This window comes from Misgurnus anguillicaudatus, chromosome 4, assembly GCF_027580225.2.
Source record: "Misgurnus anguillicaudatus chromosome 4, ASM2758022v2, whole genome shotgun sequence".
In the NCBI taxonomy this organism is placed as follows: domain Eukaryota; kingdom Metazoa; phylum Chordata; class Actinopteri; order Cypriniformes; family Cobitidae; genus Misgurnus; species Misgurnus anguillicaudatus.
In genome coordinates, this window is record NC_073340.2 from 22,674,403 (window position 1) to 22,686,903 (window position 12,501).

Below are 12,501 nucleotides of genomic sequence, written 5' to 3' on the forward strand. Positions count from 1 at the left end.
ATTTGTATGTATCAGATTGTACGTTACACATAGATGTTATAAACAACAATGTAATCTTACAGGGACAATTTAATGAAAATGGTTGTACTACTATATGGCTTAATGATGTCAATAGTATACAGTATACATTACAATGAATCACAATGCTGCTTGGTCATTTTGTATTTATGTCTCATTATCAAGATGTGATCATTTTAAACTTTTTAAAAGTTTTAATTCGATAATAATAATACAGATGTTAAGAAAACGCTACCTAAGGCTGTAAATGTAAATGCAAACTGTCTAAGGTATAATGCTAAATTGTGCTTGAAGTAGGCTTTGCTTAAACGCTCATAAAGCGCTCATACTGTATAAGAAATGTATTTATTACACACACATATACAAGCACATAGTTGCAATCATATGTACACACACACATACTGCTGACTACATGTAACTCTATATCGTCTGTGTGCTGTCTCTTCCTCCTGTATGATTTGTGTTGTTATACTGTAATGTGATATTGTAAACGATTGACCGTTTGTTTGCTGTAAAGGACATGGAAACTTCAGCGCTAACAAATTTGGCAGGAGGGTTTGGCACAAATGTTCACACTCTCAAATTATCTGTTAACATTTTGTTGATTGAATGATTGATGACGTTATGGAATTGATTTATTCGGATTTGATCAGGAAGGGAATAGGGAATAGAGGTAAAATGAACAAATTCACAGAACACAGGCTGTCTAAACACCACACCTTAAAGCCTTATCCTGCAGATGGATTGTATATTTTTGATTCATGACGCAAAGCAAGGTGAACAGCATCTGAAGAGACTTTGTTGAAGTGCACTTGATTAAATTAGTTATTTTTCTTACATTGGAAAACTGCTTTTCCTTTTATGATGTAAAAATAAATGTCTAAAATTAAAATTCTGTGTATTTCTCTTTATAAATGTATTCGGTTAAGTCAGTGATTCCCAGCAAGCAATTTTGCAGTTAAAGGGATAGTTCATTTTGTCGTCATTTAGTCGCCCTCGTGTTGTCCTCAACCTGTATTATTTTTTCAAATTTTGATAAATTATGTTGATAGACTTCTATCCACCTAAAGCTAATGGTAGTCTATTGCGTAGGACACAAGTGTGCCGTTTTGACTGGCTGTTTTTATGTTTATTATAAAAACCAGGAAGACCGACATAATTTGTGCAGTTAGGGGTTGCCATAATAGCTAATACAAACGCAGTAAATCTCTACAAAACATTTGTTTTAATCATAATCCATGCACAAGAACTGAATGTGTGTGGCGCACATGCACTCATGATCTGTATTTACAAATCCATCCAGTAAAACCTTTTATAGAAACTGCCAGTAAACAATAAATACAATAATTGTTTAAACACAACTAATATGCTGATTTAGCTGATTTATTTATTTTGCTACTATATATTATTACAAAAATGCGATTACAGTACAGAATATATACAACATAATCTGCTTAGTTAATGTTTGACGCATGGTCAAGTGTTGTCAAATATTGACGCCATGGGGTGAGACTGGGTTGGTTTGCGCGTACTTTTGTTATACTGTAAAACCTAAAAGTTAACTCAACTCAAACCATTTAAGTAAACCGGTTGCATTAGACCATTTAAGTTTTGGGGCACATAGGTTTGAGTACTGTGAACTTAAACAAATTAAGTCATATGCAGTTATGCACTTATATTTAAGTTCACACTACTTAAATATAAGTGCATAATTGCACATGACTCAAGTTCACAGTACTCAAATTTATGTGTTTTAAAACTTAAATGATTTGAGTTAAGTTAACTGTTAGGTTTTATATGTTTTAAATGAAAAAGCGAATACTTTAAAAAGTAAGCAAAGTTAGGGGTTTATATATATATATTTAAGAAATGTTTTATCTAAATATTGTTTTTTTATTTATATATAATTTAGAATATATTAAAATATAAATAAATATAGACGGTCTCAGCAGTAACAACATAAACAAGCGCCTGTCGCGGTGCATGTAACTTCTGGTAAACTCCGCTAATAAATAACAAAAAAGTTTATATAACAAGAAAAAAAACAACACATAGATTACATAGGACACCAAAACATGTGTTATTTTCGACAAGGCATTTGTTCAAGAGATCAGGTTAGCAACTAGTCAGACCATTAAAAAAATTAAACCGGAAGTAAAGTTCGGATCCAGACGTCTATCACGTGCGTCCGATGAAACCGTCTATATATACACATGTAAATGTTTCTTAAATACATACATGATTGTGTGTGTATTTATATATACATAATAATTACACACAGCACAAACTCATATGTTATGCAAAAAATGACTTTTATTTTGTATGAGATGAATCTAGATTAATCTATGCCCAGCTCTAAAATAATTTCATAAGCTCATGTCTCCACCTAGTGCGTAAGAAGCAATTTAATAATATTTTCATAAAACGAAAACAATACTCAATACATGTAGTAGTTTAATAGTTTTATGATGGTTTGTTCAAATAACTTACAATGTGTTGAATTAGAAAGATACTGCTGCTGACTGTGTCGGACCGCATGAAGCTCGACGTGTCGCCATAAACAAATCCATTAAAAATTGCCGTTTAAAGAAACCTCACACCAAAGGGACAGATGTGACATTTTAAACCATCCCCTGAAAAGTAAAAAAACAAACAAAGTCTTGGTAAATTCCATATACAAACACTCGACAGACTTTCCCATTGTAAAGATACTGGTATGTCTTTGTGCTTTTATATTTGCACATTAAAGACCTGTCACCTCCGAACAACACGAACCGGAAGTCTCGCACAGGAAGGGAAATACGTCACATCACTTACTTCTGCGTTTGAGAAAAAGGTGGATAGTAGGAAAAACAAATACAATGGAAGTCAATTGGTACTGTAAACTACTCATACAGGTTTAAAACAACATGAGGGTAAGTGATGATAACAAAATGTTCATTCTAGGGTGAACTATCGCTTAAAAAGACATCTAATAGCCATCCAAACACATCCCAGATGTCTAAAACATGGCAAAAATTTGAGCTTTCAGTGAAAGTTAATAGATATCCAACCATAACAAAAAAGCCAAACACCCTGCATCAGCACTTTGCTTACATGATGGACACGATCATAAAGTTATTTTGGCAAAACGACATGTAACCAAATTAAAGTTTATTTTGGCTATATAACTGGGTTATTCATAGTTGGACCATATCTGGTCTGTAGTTAACCTAGACAGTGAAATGATGGCTATTACTTGTTGGGTTCTTAAGAAGGATTTTGTGTGATTAAGTTGTTAGGCCCCTAAAAACATCAAGCTGTGAATTATGTCACTGTTTCTTTTAGTTAACACATTCTGTTCACTTTTTTAAGAAAGCAAAACAAATGTGTTAAGCGTAGTTTAATTAGTTTACAATATGTGGATTACACTTGTACCGGAATATATATACACATGCAATTCATTTCACATGTTTCCCTTTACTCGTTGAAGTAATATATTATTTTCCTGGACTGGTTGAGGTATGAGAGGGACTCATTTCTCATGTACAAGGGTAGTTTGCACAACAATTCATCATTAATTGACAAGAACTCTTGTGCTGCAAGCAGTCCATTTCTGTGGGTCTCTGCGGTCTTTGATTACAGCTGAATGGGGCACATGAAAACACTCCCATACTCGCCGTAATTACATCTGTTAGGTAACAGAGATAAATGGGGTGTAATGTTCAGATTTAAGTGCTCTGGGTGACTTTTTGCCACAGATTTAAACCGAGCCAACAAATGACTTCACTACATCCGAAACTTGATTGAAAGTGCATGATACAGTAGCAATTTAATGTTATCTATTTGTTTTAGATAAAACTTTAAAAGATATATGTATACATATGCACATATACACTACCAAGTCAGCAACACACAAACTCACACAACCTTCTTCTCGAATAAAGACTTTAGTTAGATTATTTACGGTAAGGGTTTATAGTCCGTCTCCAACAGATGGAGACAAAAGCCTCCATAAATCTTTTATCCTCTTGGGTCCTATGCTCCTTGTAGCATGACCCACACACTAACAAAATAGGTTTGTCTGACACATACACACACTCATTTCCAACACCCTGTCACAGATTCACAAAGGACAATTTCTCAGAGATTTGATGCGAATGGCCTTTGAGGTCTTTCAGCATTTGTTCTCACACACCTGGCGCTGGGGATGACCAGTTTGGGCTTCATGTATCCACAAGGATCATTGAAAATGCTCAAACCAATTGGCTTGACTCAAGGGCCGATCTATTTCCATGACCGTGTGCACACTGCAATTACCCGAATCCAGCTGTGGGATCCTGAGAGAATGCTGTCACACTCGCAAACCATGCAGGACCACAGAACCAGACCAGCAGGAGAAATAAAGCACGTCACATGAGAGAAACAACAGCTAAAACTCTAGCATGCTGAGAAGTTCATTGCTTGTTCAATGTTTGGGATTATTAAATATATACTGTAAACACATGACAAATTTAGGGTCACGTAGGCCTACTCATTCTTTATTTTGCCTATATGGGTGATTCTCGCGAAATTAGACTTATGAGGTGTCATGAAACATTTTGATAAAAAAAGTAAATGCAAAGTAAGAGTATCAAAATAAGAAGCATACAGTTACAAACATCTCTTCATGTACTATTTTGCACATGATTTCAAATGACATCATACAAACCAATTTTGTTGTTTTTTCCACATTTAAGGGGAACATTTTCATTACCGCAACGTGTCCATGACTGGATTTGGGTTCTTTGACATGGAAATATTTATAATTAAAAAATCTAAAAAAATAAAAAGCTTCAGTGCATGTTATACTATAAACATTTACAGTAAAGAAATGTGGTATTTGGTAATTATTGGTAAATGTAGAGACAATAATAAGGAATATAAATGTGTCCAAGACCAATTTTCTCATCCTCCGCAACAATTTTTAATCATTGTTTAAGCCCTCAACAAACTAACATTTTCAAAAACAATATTTTTTCTCTCCAGATAAAAATTGAAATTTTGTTGTTCATAGTACCTAAACAACTTTTTAGTTCTCATTACCGAAACGTGTTTGTAAATGCATATATTTAATGTAATATCATTTGCGGTAATGATAATTTTTTTGTAATAATAATCTAAAAATTTAATTTTATAGGAAATATTTTTTAAATCCTCTAAAAATAATGGTTAAAGTAAGTTCAGACCTAATCTTATTTGTGCAAAAAAAGTCTTGGTTTTTTTTATTCTGATGCTGGACACGGATTTCGTGAGAATGGACACTGGATTTCCTGAGAATCACTCATATTTTATCCTCATTTTAAAATATAAGTATACTTATAGTAAAATATAAGAAACATTATGTGACTTTAAATTATGGATTAAATTATCCAAAATAAATCAAAACAATGTAATATTGCCCTTAGCAATTTTCTATAATAATGTACACATTTTTATTTATCTTATAGATTTATTTATCTATTTGACATTCCGTCATTCCATAGACTTCCATCGATTTAAAAGAGCACTAGTTATAAATACTACATTCTAAAATTTTACCAATATTTACCCATTATGGGTCAAAAATAACCCAGCCATTTTTAGAGTGTATAATCTAAACCCCACTCTTATCATAACAGAAAACTTTATAACAATTCAATAAAAAAACACTTTATTTAATATATTTTTATAGCGGTTTTACAAATAAGGACATGCCCAAAAGGAGGTTTAGCTCAGGTTTGTCAGGTTTGCCCATTTTTGGGTACAAATTTGTCCTCAAAATCTAGGTACAGTACACATGCAGACACGTACACACACATAACTCAAAAAAGTCAACAGCTGGGACTCAGCAGGCTCATAAAGATCATAATGCCATCCATACTGGATCCGGGCCGAACTCTGCTGCTGTTTGGGGTAGAGCATTGCCTTATAGCAGCACAAAGGTCATGAGTTCGATCAGGAAACACACATACAGATAAAAATATAGACATTAAATGCACTTTAAGTCACTTTGGATAAATAATTGGCCAAATGCGTGAACTTTGTGATATAGGCCTACCTTTAAATATAAATTGATATATAAATTTAAAAAATATATATTTTATGGGACTGGCTGACAGATGGATTTTAATTACATAAACATTTAAGAATTTAACCTTAACCAAATTAATCAATTTCAGGTATATAATTCACCAGGGAAACTCAAGTTTATTAAAAGCAAATGGAGGAAACATATCAAGTGTTACAGTAATCTATTAAAAATCGCACAATTAACTGCACGTCTCATGAATGATATCTCCCTTTTTCTTTCTCCTCTTCCTAATGACTTTGTTAAATGAAAAGCACATGACGTTTCCCCCTTTTAAACTTTTTTTGGTCCCATTCCCCTGCATGCTCCCATAATGAAAACTTAAGGAAAAAAGGAACATCTGTGCAGCAGCGCTAATTATTGGGAAATATGGGAGAGAACAGGCTTGGAATGGATGGGCTTCAGATCCTCTTCCAAGCACTTGTGCCCGCAGTGGTGTTTCTCGTTTCATCTTCCTGCACTCTGTTGTTGTGTCGATCCTGCGGGGCTTTGCCAAGTGCGTCTGATATTTATTAAAGAACTGTCATGTAAGGAACACCAGAATATAGCTGCCTGGCTCCTACGGCTCAGAGATTACCGATGAGATACTGGTGGGTGTGTTTGATTTTTAAGCGGAGGGAGAAAGGAAGCGGCAGTGTCTGTTATTATTCCCACTAGCTGGATGTATGATTATTTCTTCTAAAAGCCATTGTTTGGTTTTAGCTGAAAAAAATATACATTACGCACATCGAAAGTACAGTGGGGAATCGACTTTAATGATCTCTAACTATACACAGGCACAAAAACCACATGAAAAAAGCTCTGTATTGATGCACAAATAAAGGCAGGAGCGATACGGCAGTGAAATATGAGTTAATGAGAGACAGACTCTGCAGTTGACCCTTAATTGCAAGGTCAAGTATTAATTCACTTGGGTTTGAAGGACATGAAATAGAGCTTGCAATATGGGCGGTATAGAAAGGATAACAGAAGAAAATAGTTATGCTTTTTGATCTTAAATGTTTATGGAAAAATTCACTGAGATTCCAGACAAAATTTCACTTACCACATTCAAAGTTGAAAGCTGAAAACTGCAGAATTTGAGTTTTGCGGTAAGCATTGTATTCACACAATATGTGGATGAATAACTAACTTGGTAAAGTGACAACATAAATCATCTTTTACAGTGACCTCTCAACTTAAACCAAACCAAAATGGAAAAAGCTGTAATAATATATACCGTCATAAAGTAAGCGTTACATAAAGCAGGTCTGCTGTCATTGGCAGCCCATGACAAATCGAAAACATGGAAAAAACAGATGGAAATGAAGTCCATACTACGAGGTGGCTAAAGTCTGCATGGACAAGGCCGGTCTGTTTTCTCAAGCAGTGGGTCTCATTGTGGGTGGGCAGCGGGAATATCTCTCCTGCTTCTCTATCATCAGCTACCTTTACCGTCGGTGGCATGACCCTATTTATTAGTCCTGCTTATAATTAGTCTTTATTGGATTCAATACCAGAGACCAAGATTATTTTCACATGCTTGTTATCTTGTTTTATTGATCACATAAAAAGCAAACTTGTGGAGCTGTTTGAAACGTGCTCTTGAAATAACTTCCTATTTCCCTCCCACTCTTAGAAGCCAAATAAATTCCTGCGTGCTCAGCAGCTCAGACTTTTTATGATGTTCATGGCTAATTAACACACCTTTCGTGAGCATTCTGGGAAATTATGATAAAAGCGCACTGATGTGTTCTTGTAATGGATCACATTACTATAATCAGTTTGGTTAAAGGGGTTTAAAATCTGCTTTACATTTGGTGATTTTAATGTCACTTGTGGTTTCCAGATTCATTGAGACAGATATTTCCACCCTGAAAATTAACACTCAACGAAAGAGTGATTCATATATAATAAAATCTTACAAGCTGATGAAAAAGGAATTGCAGATCCACACATTTTGGGTTTTCATCAAAGCTTACAAAATTCCAAAATGGTACAACATTATCTTGTAAAATCAAGATGTTTTCAATGACTCAGTTTTAATTACATACTGATGGATATTAATTAGGGATAAATTAGGGATTAATTAGGCGTATCAACAATATCTGCAGATAAAAGCAATTTTTCACACTTTTGGATATTGATACAATGATCAGGGCAGATAACATCCTGTCAGTCAAAAGTGGTGGGAAAATGCATTAGAACTAATATTATGTGATTATTTTGAATTGGTTGACAATGACAACAGAATTGCAGTTTGCATTTCATGGTTTGAAAATAAAAAGCAAAAGGTAGACGTCATTCTAAGTAATTGAATATCGGAATCGGCACATTTTGTAATGTGCATCGCTGTTAATTATACTACCTAAAATTAGATATTAATAATATTTTAAATCAGGGTTTTTTTTTACTTTTTTGTCAGTCGAACTCTTTTAACACAAGTACAACATACTAAACATTAATAAGTCCCCCTCTTTTCTTTTCTTAATTAAAAATGCATAAAAAACTTTATTTTGGCTTTATTTCTCCTCTCATTATTCAGTCTCAAATCCCTGGCCAGTTTTAGCAATATTGCTTTAATACAACACAAATGATTAATGTCCCAACTTAATTGAGTCAAATTCACATAGGTTGATTTAAAACACATGATACGCCTAGAAACACCTTAATATTTTTCATTAAAACCAAAAATGATATTGTAATGGATTTAATGAGCATATTTTAATTGTTATTTTTAAGTCATTCCCCGCCAGCCGTTTAGCAGAAAGCTAAAATAATTGCATTTTTGTAAAGGAATTTTGTTAGAGATCAGATTCAGAACGATTATCAAAACATACACAGAGTTTAAAATTAGTAAATAATTTTTTGCTTCAGTTTTTTTATAAATTGGGTTTCCCGCCAGCATTTCTTTCACAAAATGCCTTCCAGGAAAATTTTCAAACAAAACGGGAAAATTTTTTTCATCCTATCTATATTTTTTTCTCTGCTTATAAGCTCTTAAATGTGGGTATTTTTCTTTAAAAAAAATTTTTGCAAAAAGCTGAAATAATATAATTTTTTGCTAAGGAATTTTTTTAGAGATCAGATTCAGAACGATTATCAAAACATACACAGAGTTTAAAATTAGTAAATAATTTTTAGCTTCAGTTTTTTTATAAATTGGGTAAACCAGTGGATAATCGTGGTATTACATATTAACATAAAAATTCATCAGGAACACGTTTTTTTCATGCAAATGTTTTCTCTTAATTGCCGAGATATCCATTTTGTAATGTGCATCACTGTTAATTATACTCTCTAAAATACTTTTAAATACTAATACAACATACTAAACATTAATAAGTCCCCCTATTTTCTTATCTTAATTAAAAACGCATTAAAAAAATTATTTTGGCTTTATATCTACTCTCATTATTCAGTCTCAAATCCCTGGCCAGTTTTAGCAATATTGCTTTAAAGCAACACTATGTAGTTTCCATGTAAAAATGACTTACAGCTCCCCCATGTGGTTGAAAAGCGCAACAGTGCCTGGTATCAGACACTCTTCTGCAGGCAGGGGGAGGGGCGGGGCTGTGTTTCCTACCCTCCATTGCCACTTTCAGAGTGTGCTTGTAGCAGCTAGGAGGCTGCTCAGGTTGCAGCAACAGTACAATTTGTCTAGTTAAAAGTTGTTCTATCACTGAAATAATTTTAGAGACATTATTTAAAGGTAAAAAACTACATGCTTTAATACAACACAAATTATTAATGTACCAACTGAACTCTTTCACCGCCATTGACGAGATATCTCGTCAATTAAGAGAAAACGCTTCCCAGCCAATTACGAGATTTTCCGTCTTTCCCCAATACCGCTATTATCCACCAAGTTCCGCAACTTTTTAAACGCGGAAGTATTGCCCTATGGCAAGCGGCTGCATGTCCGTGTTTGTTTTAAAGATCGCTCTGAATGGGATCTCTATGAAAAGTCCGTCACAAAAATGGAATTATCTCTGCCTTTTGCTCAAAATGTGGTGTTTTTGCAGAAACCTACCCATATTCAAAAGCTGATTACAAAAGGTCTGTTCTTTCATTTGGTATATTGTATGTTTATATATTTAAAGAAGAACATTTTCTGGAAGGCATTAAACTTTGGTGAAAATCATGAAAAACGCTGGCGCTGGCTGGCAACTTTTTAAAAAAAACGCTGGCGGTGAAAGAGTTAAATGAGTCAAATTCACATAGGTTGATTTAAAACACATGATACGCCTAGAAACACCTTAATATTTTTCATTAAAAAATTATATTGTAATGAATTTAATGAGCAAATTTTAATTATGTTATTTTTAACTCATTCCCCGCCAGCCGTTTTTTGAAAAGTTTCCCGCCAGCATTTCTTTCACAAAATGCCTTCCAGGAAAATTTTCAAACAAAACGGGAAAATTTTTTTCATCCTATCTATATTTTTTTCTCTGCTTATAAGCTCTTAAATATGGGTATTTTTCTTCAAAAATAATTTTTTTAGCAAAAAGCTGAAATAATATCATTTTTGTGAAGAAATTTTGTTAGAGATCAGATTCAGAACGATTATCAAATCATACACAGAGTTTAAATTAGTAAGTAATTTTTTTGCTTCAGTTTTTTTATAAATAGGGTAAACCATCTAGTGGATAATCGTGGTATTACATATTAGCATAAAAACTCATCAGGAACACGTTTTTTCATGCAAATGTTTTCTCTTAATTGACGAGATAACTTGTCAATGGCGGGGAAAGAGTTAATTAGGGTCAGAATAACAGTTCTTTATTGCCATAACCTATAGTCACTTAAAGTTGATAGTTCACACAAAAATTAAAATTCTGTCATAATTTACTTACCCTCAATTTGTTACAGACCTGTATACATTTCTTTATTCTTCTGAACTTTCCTAGTATGGAAGTCAATTGTGCTTCTGTTTTCTGCTTGCTTACGAATTTCTTCCTTTGTGTGAAGCAGAACAAATACATTTTTACAGGTTTGAAACAACTTGAGGCTGCGTAAATTTCATTTTGGGGTTAACTACAGGATCACTTCAATTGTTAAATCTTTTACCAGCACAATGAGATATTCATAGATTATGATATCAGCATGTCATATAAACCAATATTTCTTTTAAAAGTGTGTAATTGAAAATGTAAAAAAAAAATATCAAAAAACTTTTTAGCCATGTTAGGACATGCTCTGCTAAATCTTACTTGTGGTAATCATAAACCTGAAAAACTTTAAAAAATACAAAAAAGTGAATCCGTTTTGACTTTTGCAAAATGGCACAATGCTTTAATCGACTCTCTTAAAACTGCTATAATTGCATACAGTGTTCATCTCTTTCCCACAAAACCTATTACTGTAGTTCATACTGTAGCCACGTCAGAGAAAGCTTAACGATCTTCCTTCAGGCTATTTTTTCACTAAAACTTTACACTGCTAGTATGTGAGCACATCTTGTAAGAGCCATAAAGCAGTTTGAAAGGTTGTCCATTTGGAATGAATAATTTGCTGGGCGATTAGTGTAAGTGCTAGAAAAGCACCTGTGGCTGCAGCGTGCTTGTAATGCAATGAGGAACATAGTGGTTAACACATGGACTCAGCGGTCAGCATGGTTTGCAGAGGCGCATAGTGAAACCGCAGCTGAGGTTTCCACAACTCTTAAACTCAAATGAACTCTTTAAAACATGACTTGGACTTGGAAATGCTCATGGTTTGATGCGGATAGTGATGACCATTTGTGGCTTTTTAAACATTTAATATGGTACAATCTGTGTTGATCTTTCAGACTAATGTTGAAAAAAAATGCTAGAAATGACGAAGGACTTGGCAGATTGGCTTGTGAGGTATTACTGTGGGCTTAAAGGTTCATTTTGTGCCAAACATGGATAATGACCTGGAGAGGAGTTGCACTTTGTAAGACACGGATAAAAATATAAGTTTTGCAGGTGTTTTATTTAAAATCATTTCGGTAAGTACGGTATTTCTAAATCAGACATAAGTCCTCAGGACACTAATATATACCTTCCTGACAGGTTATGTTATCTGTCTGGTGACTAACCTCAGGAGTCTCCAATTCGACTCCTGGAAGGCCGCTGTCTCACAGAGTTTAGCTTCAACCATAATCAAACACACATGCCTGTGATTTTCAAGTAATCCCGAAGACCTCATTAGATGCTTTAGGTGTGTTTGGTTTGGGCTGGAGATAAACTTGTCAGGACAGTTGACCTCCACAAACAAGTTTAGAGACTCCTGCTCTTGTTGGAGACCCTTTGCTATGAGTATCCCTAAATATTACAAATTTATAATCTGTGTGTAGGAATACTTTGATTGCACTTTATAATACACAAATAAACTATTTTGATATTAAACTACAAAAATATTTTGTTTCTACAATGCAGGCCACTGTACAA